Source organism: Lutra lutra, chromosome 2 (genome assembly GCF_902655055.1).
Source record: "Lutra lutra chromosome 2, mLutLut1.2, whole genome shotgun sequence".
NCBI lineage: Eukaryota > Metazoa > Chordata > Mammalia > Carnivora > Mustelidae > Lutra > Lutra lutra.
The window spans coordinates 170,238,511-170,250,713 of record NC_062279.1 but is presented as its reverse complement, the minus strand read 5'-3'; positions in this window follow the sequence as shown (position 1 = coordinate 170,250,713).

Here is a 12,203-nt window from a genome sequence, read left to right as displayed (position 1 = left end):
TATATCTGAATATTTTTTTCAATATCATGAAATTATAAAATAAATACACTCTTTAGGTAATAGATGAGATGGAAGGCAAAAGAAAATCAGTATCAGTGTAACAGGGTATGGAAGTTATAATCATGTGAAGCATTGCTTAGTATTCCCAGATAGCACCATGGACTTTTTATAAAAATATGGATGCAAAGTGAAAAATCAATAGTTTTAATAGATTTCAAATAAAATTGAATGTATCAAAACAGCTTGCATTCAGGTGTTTAATGTTTACAGAAAGAGAATCATATAAAATGAATAAAGAATGTAGATGAAACAAAAATATGGATGTCATTGAGCAGTACTAACACTGTTCATATTGAGTTTTGTTTCAGACTATAAAATATGACATTAGTCATTGTGGAGACATTAGTCATTGTAGGTTAATCTCCAATTATTTTCACTTACTGGTTTTTATGCCTTTCTGTATTTCCTTCCCATTGAGTGCAAATAGGGTCTTCTCTTGCTTCTAACTAACAAAATATCCCAAAGGCAGTGCTATATTGCTATCATGATTAAGTTACATTATATGGCCAAGAGCTAGAGATTTACCTTGCAGGCTTAATGAAGTAACTGGCTACTTTGGAGATGGCCATATGTCAACAAACTGTAGGGAGCCTTTACGGATTTTAGGTGGCTTCTTTGATCTGATTATAGTCTCCACCTACAGTCTGAAAAAATGCTGAGTCCACAGCCATAAGAAAATCAGTTCTGCCAACAATTTGAATGAGCTTAGCCGCAGATTATACCCCAGTTACCCAGCCATGCCTTCAAATGAAATCATATCCTGACCAATACTTTGAGTGCAGACTTGTGAGATTGAGCAGATGACCCAGGTGTACCCAGACTTCTGATCGCTCAGAAACTATTAATATATTGGGGAAATTTTCTTTAAAGAAAAAAAAAAAGTCATGGCTTAAATTTACTGAAATTTATATAGTAATATGCTTTGCTCTGAATGTTTATGTCCTCCCCCTACCCCCAAAATTCATACGCTGAAATCCTAACTCCCAAGGTGATAAGAGTGGGAGTTAGGGCCTTTTGGAGGTGAATAGGTAATGAGGTTGGGACCCTAGAATACAACCTTGCCCCTCCTGTCCCTTCTAAGGCAGAAATACATTTGTCTAGGCAGTGTGCTCTCACCAGACACCAAATCTGTTGACACCTTAATCTTGGACTTCTCAGTCCTCAGAACTATGAAAAATAAATTTCTGTTTTTTTTATAAGCCACCCGTTTTATATATTTTTTGTTATAGTTGCCTAACCAGACTAAAAGCATCACTTATTTATAGTGATAAAAGAATACAAAGCTTTTAAGTACAAAAACAATGAAAATCAGTTTGGAGTGAGGAAGAAAAACATCTGTCTGGGAGGGTAGAAAAAGATAAAACCAGAAGCAAATTTAAAAAGAAACCTTGTTTCTTTCCAGGTCATATAGTAGCTGTGACATGCCATAAGAACCCACTTTTTGAGTGATAGTTTCTTTGTTACCACTGATGCCCCAGAACCACTCTGCCTTTTTTTTTTTTTTTAAATTCATTACTATAGCTGCCCAGTTGCTATGCTATGCTACCCATACCTTATGACATCACCCTGCCTTTGGTGATTACCCTCTACTCCCACCTTACAAAGAGAATTCAGTCTGACTCTTCCTGTTATCCATTAGCACAAACCCCGACCTCACAAAAAGACAACTCTTGTAAAGCAGTGTTCCTCAGTTTCTGTGAAGCACCTTTCTTCATTGTATCATATCAAAAAGTCTGATGCTGTCACATAGAGCCTTTTGCTTAGTGTTCTTGGCTGATTACACTTTAATAATACAACCATGACATCTCTTAAGAGCAAAGAACTTTTTGTTGTTGTTGTTATAAGACTAAAGAGCTAAACAGAGCAAGTTGAAATGAAAATACATTTCTAGAAAATTAAATGAAACAACATATAAAGTAGAATAACATTTTAAAACATAATAGTAACTAATAATCATAGAACATAGTAATTAATTTATATTTATATTTTAAATATAATTTTGGTTATTATAATTATTTTATTTTGGTTAGGATTAGATGGCTGCCAAAGTGTTCTTTAATTTTCAATAGATATTTTTTGTGTGTTTTAATTATCTAATTGCAAACATGTTAAACTTTATCTCCTTTTGTATATTCAATGAAAACTAATTTTTTTTCGACTGTGTTCATATTGATCAGAAAAATATAATAATAAAGCCCGAAGAAATTCTATAGACTAAAATACTTGAAGAATTTTTACATAGCATGATCATAAATCTCTAATTTTCCTGACTTTTTTTTTTCTTTTTAACAATAGCATCTACAGTAACCAACAATAGAGTGGAATTTAAATGTTCTGTTTAGGGGCGCCTGGGTGGCTCAGTGGGTTAAAGCCGCTGCCTTCGGCTCGGGTCATGATCCCAGGGTCCTGGAATCGAGGCCCACATCGGGTCTCTGCTCAGCAGGGAGCCTGCTTCCCTTCCTCTCTCTCTCTGCCTGCCTCTCTGCCTACTTGTGATCTCTGTCTGTCAAATAAATAAGTAAAATCTTTAAAAAAAAATAAAAAAAATAAATGTTCTGTTTATCCTATATTGTTTTAACAATGTGACACATTTAAAACTGTGACTCAGAGTAGCAATGCACTGTAATGCTATTTTTTGGTAGAATACTTAAATATTGTTTGTGAAAATCACATTGAAAAATGATATCTGATATCTGAAAGTAGAAACGCTACAAATTTAAGCACTCATTGTTAGCATCTTAACTTTTGCTCTTCTTCTTTGCTTTCTATGCCCCAAATACCAAGCACTTAGTTGGTAATTAGTACGTTTAGAAGAAAATTGCTTCTTTGCTTCAGGTCAGTGATCAGCAATCATTAAAGTAGCTAAAACACTATAAAAAAAAATAACCTGGAAAATAGAAGGACATGGTAACTCAATCCACTTTTTAGGATGTTAATTAAAATAGGCAAAAGGTAATATATCCTCTAATCAGTATACATGATTCCATTTTTGTGATATTGAATACCTTTAGCTTAATTTAACTTTATTTATTATTCTTAATGGTTTGCAACCAGATCTAACTAAACAAATGATAGAGGAATGAGTTTTTCTTTGGCCTACTTTAACAAGGAAAGTATCAAAGAACTAATAATTAAAAATGCATGGCATTCCCTGGGTGATCCAGATAGAGGGTTAGCACTCTAGGTAGATACAAGAAAAATATTAAAGGTATATAGCTTGTAGAGTAAAAGGTATCTTGTGGTCATCAAATTGCTCTACTTAGAGTTTATTCTGAAGAAAGAATTGAAAAGAATACTTGGACTGTATTGAAGGTATTTCGTTTATTTTTCTGTCCATTCATTTGTTCTTTCAAAAATTATTTTTTGTCAGAAATGCGTCACTCCTTGAGATGTAATAGTAAGAAAAAAATAATTAGCCCTTACCCTGTGAGAAAAAACAATTAATTAAAAATCACACAAATGCATAGTTATAAACTTGTAAATGTGCCATTGAGGAAAGAACATGGAACCATATATCATAATATGCATTTTATAACATGGAGTAAATATCCTTATATTTGTAGGCATGGATTAAAACTTTGAGATACAGAATGCCAACCAAAATTATGTGGTGCTTTTAATAAGTTGTGATTAAATAATTTTTACACACCTGGCAATCTTTGAAAATATACACTATACTCTAAAGATTCAAAAATACTGTAAAGTATGGCCACTGAGAAACAATATTTCAAATTAAATTAAAATATTTTAAAAGAATAAAAGATGAAAAAAAGATGGGAAAAGGTAATATTAGAATAGTTCTTCAAGTCTCTTGTTTTTGTTAGGTTTCCATTATAAGTAGAGAATAGAGCCTCTGCATACCCATATAGTCAACTTGAATACTTCTTTTTACTTTTTTTTTTTTTTACTTAGTAATGATCTGTGTAGGAATTGCTAGAATAAGAAATAATAAGCGCTAATTGATATCTGCATTGAATTTACAATCTGATACCTCTGTGTATACTTCCTTAAGCTTATGCAAGAGGTGAGCATTTTGAACAGAAGTTCTAACATCTGAGGTTTAATGATAATCTATAATTTTATGTTTATATCTTTGGTTATAAACATCTATGTTGCAGTAAACCAGCTCTTCAGAAAAAAGTTATTTATAAAACCCTAATATAGCTTTGTCAATTTCTGTGTTAGCAATACTCCAATAATGACCAATTTTAATCTACCATATATAGTCATGATTCCTGAAGTTGGGAAAGATATGGAGAGTTGTCCCTCTCAAACCAGTTTAAGCTGGGTCCAGCACAACATTGGTTTCATCTTTTATGGTAAATCTTAATTTAGCAAATCTATGTGCCCAATTTATTGCTAAACATATTGCAAAAAGCACAGTATTTGGAAAACTTTTTAAATAATGTAGAAAGGTAATATTCAGTATAAGACTACAATATAGCTCTTTTTTTCTTTTGATTCCTCATCACACAATATGCAAACATTTTTTATAAAAAGTATGTGATTATTTTTACCTGTAAAAATAACACTGAAAAACAGTAATCACATTAAATTACAGAGTTTTGGCAGACTACCTCAGTCTCTTGGCTTTCTTCCCATGGAGAATAATATGGAGCTACATGTTAATTCTTCTCGGCATCCATTCTCTTGATTTTAGCTTTGAAAATACTGTCTGGTGGTGTTAAGTTAAAATGTCACTACTCCATGTATCTCTTTCCTGCTTTTATGGAAATTATTTCTGGTGATAATGGCAAAAATAAGCAAAAGAACCAAAATGAATAAGAAAGAAATATGACCCATACCATAACATATTTTTTACATGACACTATAATTCAGAGATAAAGAATATCAGAGGTGAGGCAGCAGGGAAACAGTCTCCTGAAGGTAGCAAGGTATCATCGGCGTTTAGCAGGACACACTGGGAGAGGGTTCAAAAGAATTAGAAATCATTGTCAGTATCCCTTTGAGGCTAGTAACAAATCATAGAGAAAGGAAAATATAGCATCTCTCTTTATAAAACAAAGGGAATGGCATATTAAGTAGAATCTACATGCAAAGGAAAATAGTAAAACATCATTGGAAATTGAAAATCCTATTTTGAGAGATCGAAAAGATGAGTTATGGAGAATTCTTATTAAGTGATGCTATATCTAAGCTAGTAAAAAAAATCATAGTTCATAGAACAATTACTTTGTTCAGAGTTTAAGTAGGGCAGTGCATCAGAAGTTGGTGGGAGGGGGAGTCTTCTGAAACATAAAGAAAAAGCACGGTTATATTTTAAAATACATACATAAGGATTTCTGGAGGTTGTTGAAGAATAAATAAATAAAATGAAGCCTGTTCCTATAATGTTCTGGCATGTCTCTCTCATCTCTCTAATCTCTCTTCTTTCTCAAACTAATTCTTATCTTTGAGCTATAAACACCGTGCATATGCATTTTGCTCTGACTAGCTTGGAGAAATCTTAATCTTTTCTGTCTCTTTTTCTCCCCTACTACCTAAACTAAGACTTTCTGTTCTTGGAATTTTTATATCCTTAATTCCTAACTCATCAGTTATGATGAGCCACTGATCAGTTTGGCTGTTTGATGTGTGACTTAGAATTGCTACTTCTATAGAGTTCACTCAGGGGAGGAAAAAAAAAAGACTTAGTAGGAAGAAAGAAGAGCTTTTCCCCTGAGAGCAATCATATCTGATTAGAATGGAAAGGAGATACAGGTAGATTTGAAGAAGACCAGAGCCAAGCAGGTGAAAATTCACTTGCAGAAATATCCTTATATTATCAGAGATCTAGTTGGTATTAAGTACACTTTTCCATACTTTATTTTTTATTTTATTATTATTTATTTATTTATTTATTTTTAAAAGATTTTATTTATTTATTTGACAGACAGAGATCACAACTAGGCAAAGAGGCAGGCAGAGAGAGAGAGAGGAGGAAGCAGGCTCCCTGCAGAGCAGAGAGCCGGATGTGGGGCCCGATCCCAGGACACCGGGATCATGACCTGAGCTGAAGGCAGAGGCTTTAACCCACTGAGCCACCCAGGTGCCCCTAATTTTTTTTTATTTTGGAATTCAAAATATATATTTTGCAACAACATATCTGAGCCCTTTTTAATTCTCCCTTCTTTTCATAATACCGTTAATATCAGGATCCCCATTAACTTTAGATCTTCAGGGCATATTGCAGAGCATGTCACCAGGAAAACTAAAAGACAGCTTACCCGAAAGAAATTGTCTACATCTGTCAAGGATTGGGAAGTGTTTTAGATTTTACCTTATTTGCAAACCAACAGTTAATATACAAATGTTCATAGATGCTGGTAGAAGACATGAGTCTCCTAAGTCAGAGAAAAAGACAATTTATTAATCATAGCAATGGCAGTAGCTATTGTATCATCATTTCCCATTGGTCTTCTGACCACTGATTTCTATGGAATCATGCAAAGAGGGCCAGAGGATACCTGTACAAATTGTGAGTTTCATTATAAGAGAAAGACCCTAAGATTATGGAACCCAGATCATTCATAAAATGGTAGTAAGCATGCCTGCCCTTTGCTCTGGAGGGATCTCAGCACCAAGTCTGCTCGCTATACAAAACTTCTTGAAAAAATAGTCTGGAACAAATTTAAATCAGTGCCTCAGCTCCAAGATGTGCAGAAACATGAAAAGCCCATGGAGGGCTGTCTTCCATCACAAAGGTTGAGAAGTATATAGAAGGAAAATAATATTTAAAGTCCATTTTGGTGATGCAAAAAGAAAGTTTCTTTGCTGTTAAATTTGCCTTCGTGGGGCACCTGGGTGGCTCAGTCGGTTAAGCCTCCGCCTTTGGTTCAGGTCATGATCTCAGAGTCCTGGGATGGAACCCTGCCTTGGGCTCCTTGCTCAGCAGGGAGTCTGTTTCCTGTCCCTCCACGTTTCCTCCTCACTCATTCTCTCTCCTTCTCCATCTCCTTCTCTGCCTCAAATAAATACATAAAATCTTAATAAAAAAAAAAAAATCGGGGGCGCCTGGGTGGCTCAGTGGGTTAAAGCCTCTGCCTTCAGCTCAGGTCATGGTCCCAGGGTCTTGGGATTGAGCCCCACATGGGGCTCTCTGCTCAGCGGGGAGCCTGTCTCCCCCTCTCTGCCTGCCTCTCTGCCTGCTTGTGATCTCTCTCTCTGTCAAATAAATAAATAAAATCTTTAAAAAAAAAATCGCCTTGGTAACTTTGCAAGAGTTTACTTAATGACCTTCAACAAATTACTTATTTTTTAACAATGACAATGCCAGAAACTTTATAATAATATGGCTTTCTTCACAATTTATTAATGCAATTTAACACACACACACACACACAGAGCATGAAAAATAGAGAATGAGAAAGTAGTACTGTAGTAAGAATTATGTCGTCTAAAATGAGAGTTAACAGGTAACATCTGGTATGAATTTCCTATTAAAGAGTTTGTATGCAGACTAGAAGCTGGAAGTCAGTCAGTAAGTACAAGTAAGGCCTTGGTAAACTGGAGAGAGGGCTCATTATTAAATATTTTTATTTAAAGACATCTTAATTTCAATGATCACCTCTCAGGGAAGAAAGCTAGGTTGTTACTGTTTTGAAACAATAGGCCCACAAATTGGAAGTGAAGATCTCTTTCAAGATAATGGCTTATACTCTGGAGAGAATAAGAAAAATAGGGAAACCCCAGAAGGCAACTTGTTTATGGAATATTGATAATTTTAATATAAGCTCAAATTTTTGATTCATTTGGAGTGTCAAAAATCATTTTGAAATATTTTATTGTATTTTATTTACTTGAAGAAGAGTGACGAGAAGGAATTTTGGCTCTGCTGAGGTCAGATCAATCAAAGTCCAACATGCCAAGGTGGCCTTAGCACCAATTAGAATAAAATTGAGTAAGGAGGAGTGAACATTAAAGGATTGAGAAGTGTTATTAAATCAATACTAGGAATTTCATCTCCTAAGTTCAAACTCAGATATCCAGGGTTTTTGTTTTCATCTTTAAATAAAGACAGTGTTTTCTCTGAAGAAGTGAGCAACAATGATGTATAAATAACAATAAAACAAAATTTTGCTAAAGCATTCTGTTTATCATGTCTAAATAACTTAGTAGACATTTCTCTACCTTTACCTAAGTGTCAAGCTAGAGTCAATGACATTAATTTGATTTTCCAGGCTGTTCAGAACATTATGAAGTAATATAATAAGCCTGGTTTAAGGTTATTTTTGTAGTTGTTAATTAATGCAACCGATTACACTCAATTTACATTGTGAACATTTTAGTTATTTGTTTTGCCTCTCAAAAACTAAAGGATTGCTTAGTCTCAATTACAAAGAGCAAGCATTTAGCATCTACTTAAATCTTTAAGAAATATAAAGAAACGAAGTGACTTTATATTACTTTTCTACTTTATTACCTATTTTGTTATGAGGCACTAAGAAATGTTTACTTGGGTTGTATTTAATATCTAGCCACATGGCTTGTGTTCCAAAACTAGGCAGATTTCCATTCCCTTCCTATTTCTCCTAAATGGAAATCTCCTGGAGAAGACCTTGAGAACCTGAATTTTTAACAAATACCCTTGATGAATTTGGTAATTTTAAAAACAAATTGGGAAACTTTGACTCAAAGCAACTGAGTTTGTGGCTCCATTGACATAAATGAAATGTAAAGAAGCATTGGGACTCAAATCCAAATAATGTAAGCACTAAAATCCTTGTGTTCTTAATCATAGCATCTTGTATTTAGTAAGCTCTGCCTTGTGGTAGGTGGGTTGCTAAATACTTTAAATCCATTATCATGGTTACCATTCACACCCACCCTCCGAGGCAGAGCAATGTTAACACATCCATCTTATTGATTGTGAAATGAGCTAAGTGAAGGTAAGTAATTTGTCTAAGTTGAAGTGGAGTAATGAATATTTGAAACCAATTCTTTTAGTTCTGAAGCCTGGACCCTTAACTTCCTGTCCTTATTACTTATTTGAATCTGTACATATTGAACAAAAATATCACCCACCTTTGCTTCTTTGTCCAAATTTAACCAGAGAATGTAATTGTAAGGACCTGCTCCTTAATCAGCCTCCTATCCCTGCCTTACTCAAAATCCCAAATGATAGGTACACAAAGAAACATAAAACAATGGCCTATCCCAAAGAATTATGCTCTCATCTAATGTGCATCCGTACTGAAAGAAGTTTGCATGTTAATATCATCTTTATTTTTATTCTTTTGTGGAGAAGAAAGATAACCCAGTCTGTTAGTGTTAAGTTCCTTATTGGAGAATTCCAAATTTATTTTCCATGTTTCACCTGTAACTTAATATAATTACAACATACAAATGTATGCTTTCTTTGCATACAGCTCTGCTAATATTTTCCTGTGTTTTAACAGTGCTTCAACTTCTAACTACTGGCAGACTCTACAAAAGGTAGCATTAAATGAGCCATTCTTATCAATGGGAGTTTTGAATGTGGCTCGAGGGCTGTTGGTACACAGCAGAGAGTGACTAAATATGGTAAAAATCAGCAAATGTTGCACAGATGCTCATAGCTGACTTCTTGGTTTCCAACTTATTAAATGGTCTTTTTGCAAACCTATAGATCGTTATTCATGCAGATTCTCTTTCGAGGGTGCTTCAATGGAGGCTGCCTGTTCTGAGTTAATGAGAAAAGTCCTAATTAAGCTAGCCATATGTTCAATTGCATTTATAAATGGAAAAATAGCCCTTTTTTTGCTGCTGATACTACCATTGTTGCCATCTCCTGCTGCTATGGGTGTCACTGAAGTACTTACTGTTTCAACAGTCTCCTCTCTGCGCCAGCATGTGCATTCCAGGCCTGCACTCTGTTTCCTGAGATATTCTTGGCACGCACAGCCGAATGCCTACAATGCTTGCTTATGAAAATATCTTTCTGGAGATCTATGTCTGTATTGAATGCAACTATGTCTTCAATTTTGCCCTAGGGATATAGATCTAGCGATGCTGCCAAAACATATTCTTCCTTTTCAAGCGTTTAATCTATTCTGGAGCACACCGAGAGCTCAGGAGTCAGGATTGCCCTACATAGCCCTTGTCCCTTTCGCCGTGATATTTAGACTTCATTTTGGGCCTTTTCTTCTCTGCAGGTGCAAAACATTTGTTTGAACCTATGTCTTCACTGGAAGTCAGGTAAACACCCTAGTGTAAAAGCTGTACTACCTTGAGCCTAAAAATGCTGAGAGGGATATATTTTCCTTTTTCAACTACCCATGCCTAAACATTTGAAAACTAAAATAAAAACTTCTGATTTTCTGATGGTATCAGACCAATGTTTAATAATATATATTATTCATTTGTTTATTCTATATCATTTGTTCATATGATAGGCATGTATAATACACTTATTATAACCTCTATATTTTCTGAGGAATAAAGAGAATAATTAACATCTATTTGTATGGATCTTCTAACCATAGTCATTTGTAGGTTTTGGGCATGTATGTAGGTTTTATGACACTAAATGTATGTAATTGTACTAAATCTCTCGTTAGATACATATAACAGATATTTAACAGTCTCTGGATAATAGACTTGGATAATTTTGATGCCTTGTCTAGATAAAATAAAGGAAGAAATGCTTACACAAAGCAACAGGTAATAAGTCTAATCACAATGAGAGGTTTTTATTTTAATTTTTTTTTGTATCTTTATCAAACTAAACTCAGATGTATTTTGTTATATGTGTCAACCTTAAAAATAAAACAACTAGTTATTTTACCAGCAAAATGGGTTTACTGGAGAATAGCAGAGGTGTTGAAATTTGGGACACATGAGCTAGGTCAAATCATAGGCAAGTCCAGAGATAAAAGGAGAGGAATTTAATGGAGAGAAGGAAGTTGGGAGGAGTTGCTTTGAACAAAAGTATATTGGAGGGAAGTGAAAGTTCAGGGTGGTACACATTTCTCATTGGCTGAGTTCTATTATTATTAGTTGAGCTTGTTTCTGGGCAAGGAGAAACTCTCCTGCTAGAGGAATAAAGTAGGGCATTCTTCCTTTTGGGAATGCAATTGATGACATTCATCAGTGCATAATGTGGGTGGGAGAGCACTCCCTTCCCTTTTTGGAAGGGAATCAAACCATTTTATTGAGGGGCTTTGTGGAAAGGTCGAAGGGGAGGAGGACAGGGAGATCCGACATGTTCTACCCGCCTGGAACTTTCCAATGTCACAATCCCCGAAAGCCCCCTAAGATCCATTTGAAATGAAGTTTCTTTTTGGTTTCACATTATGAAATGGCATAGAGAACTTTTTGTGTTTGCTTTCTGTTTTCCAACTGAGTGACAACCATAAAAAATATCCTTTTTCAGCAACTGTACTAAAGTAAATTAATTGTTCTAGATTTTACTTGATTGTCTTGGGTATTTCAATCGAATTATTTTTATCAACTGATAATGATGATGATTTTGCCTTCTTTCAAAATGTATGTCCCACTTAAAAAAAAATGTATTTGAGCTAATTTCTAGAATAATGTGTAGTGTAAGCACTTGACAATTAGTTTCTTTTTATTGTCATGTGAGTGCTTGACATTAAACTTTTGATTGTCTGCCAAAACCTCCACTTGAACAACATTCATTTTGGACAAACACATTGCCAGATACACAACTAGATAAAAGAGCCAGGCTGACTCACTCACGAAGTTCCTCTTTTTAGAGAGCTTTGTTTGACCATTCGACAGTTCACTTTTCCCTTTCTACACTTGAATACTGCTTTTGTGTTTTTTAAAATCATCATCAAAGAATTAACCTGCAAAATCCTAGTCACCACAACCTTGACTCCAATAAAAACAGAACCCCAGTTCCACATTCTCCCTGTCTTTACCAGTGACCTCACCGTGTGGCAGTGAGCATGCTGTGTACCCTCTGGGACTTGTAAGTAGTAAACCTTGTCTTTGCAAATTTCCCCCATGGCTGTTGCTGAGGAACATCTTACAATCATAATAAAGGGCTGGTCCAGTCACAACACTGGTTCTGGTTGCAGAAATGCTGTGGGGGTTTAATCCTAGGACCCCAAGATCATGGTTTGAGCTAAAGGCAGCCACTTAACTGACTGAGCCACCCAGGTGCCTGTGTTTTTAAAAAGTAAATTCCCATACAAAGT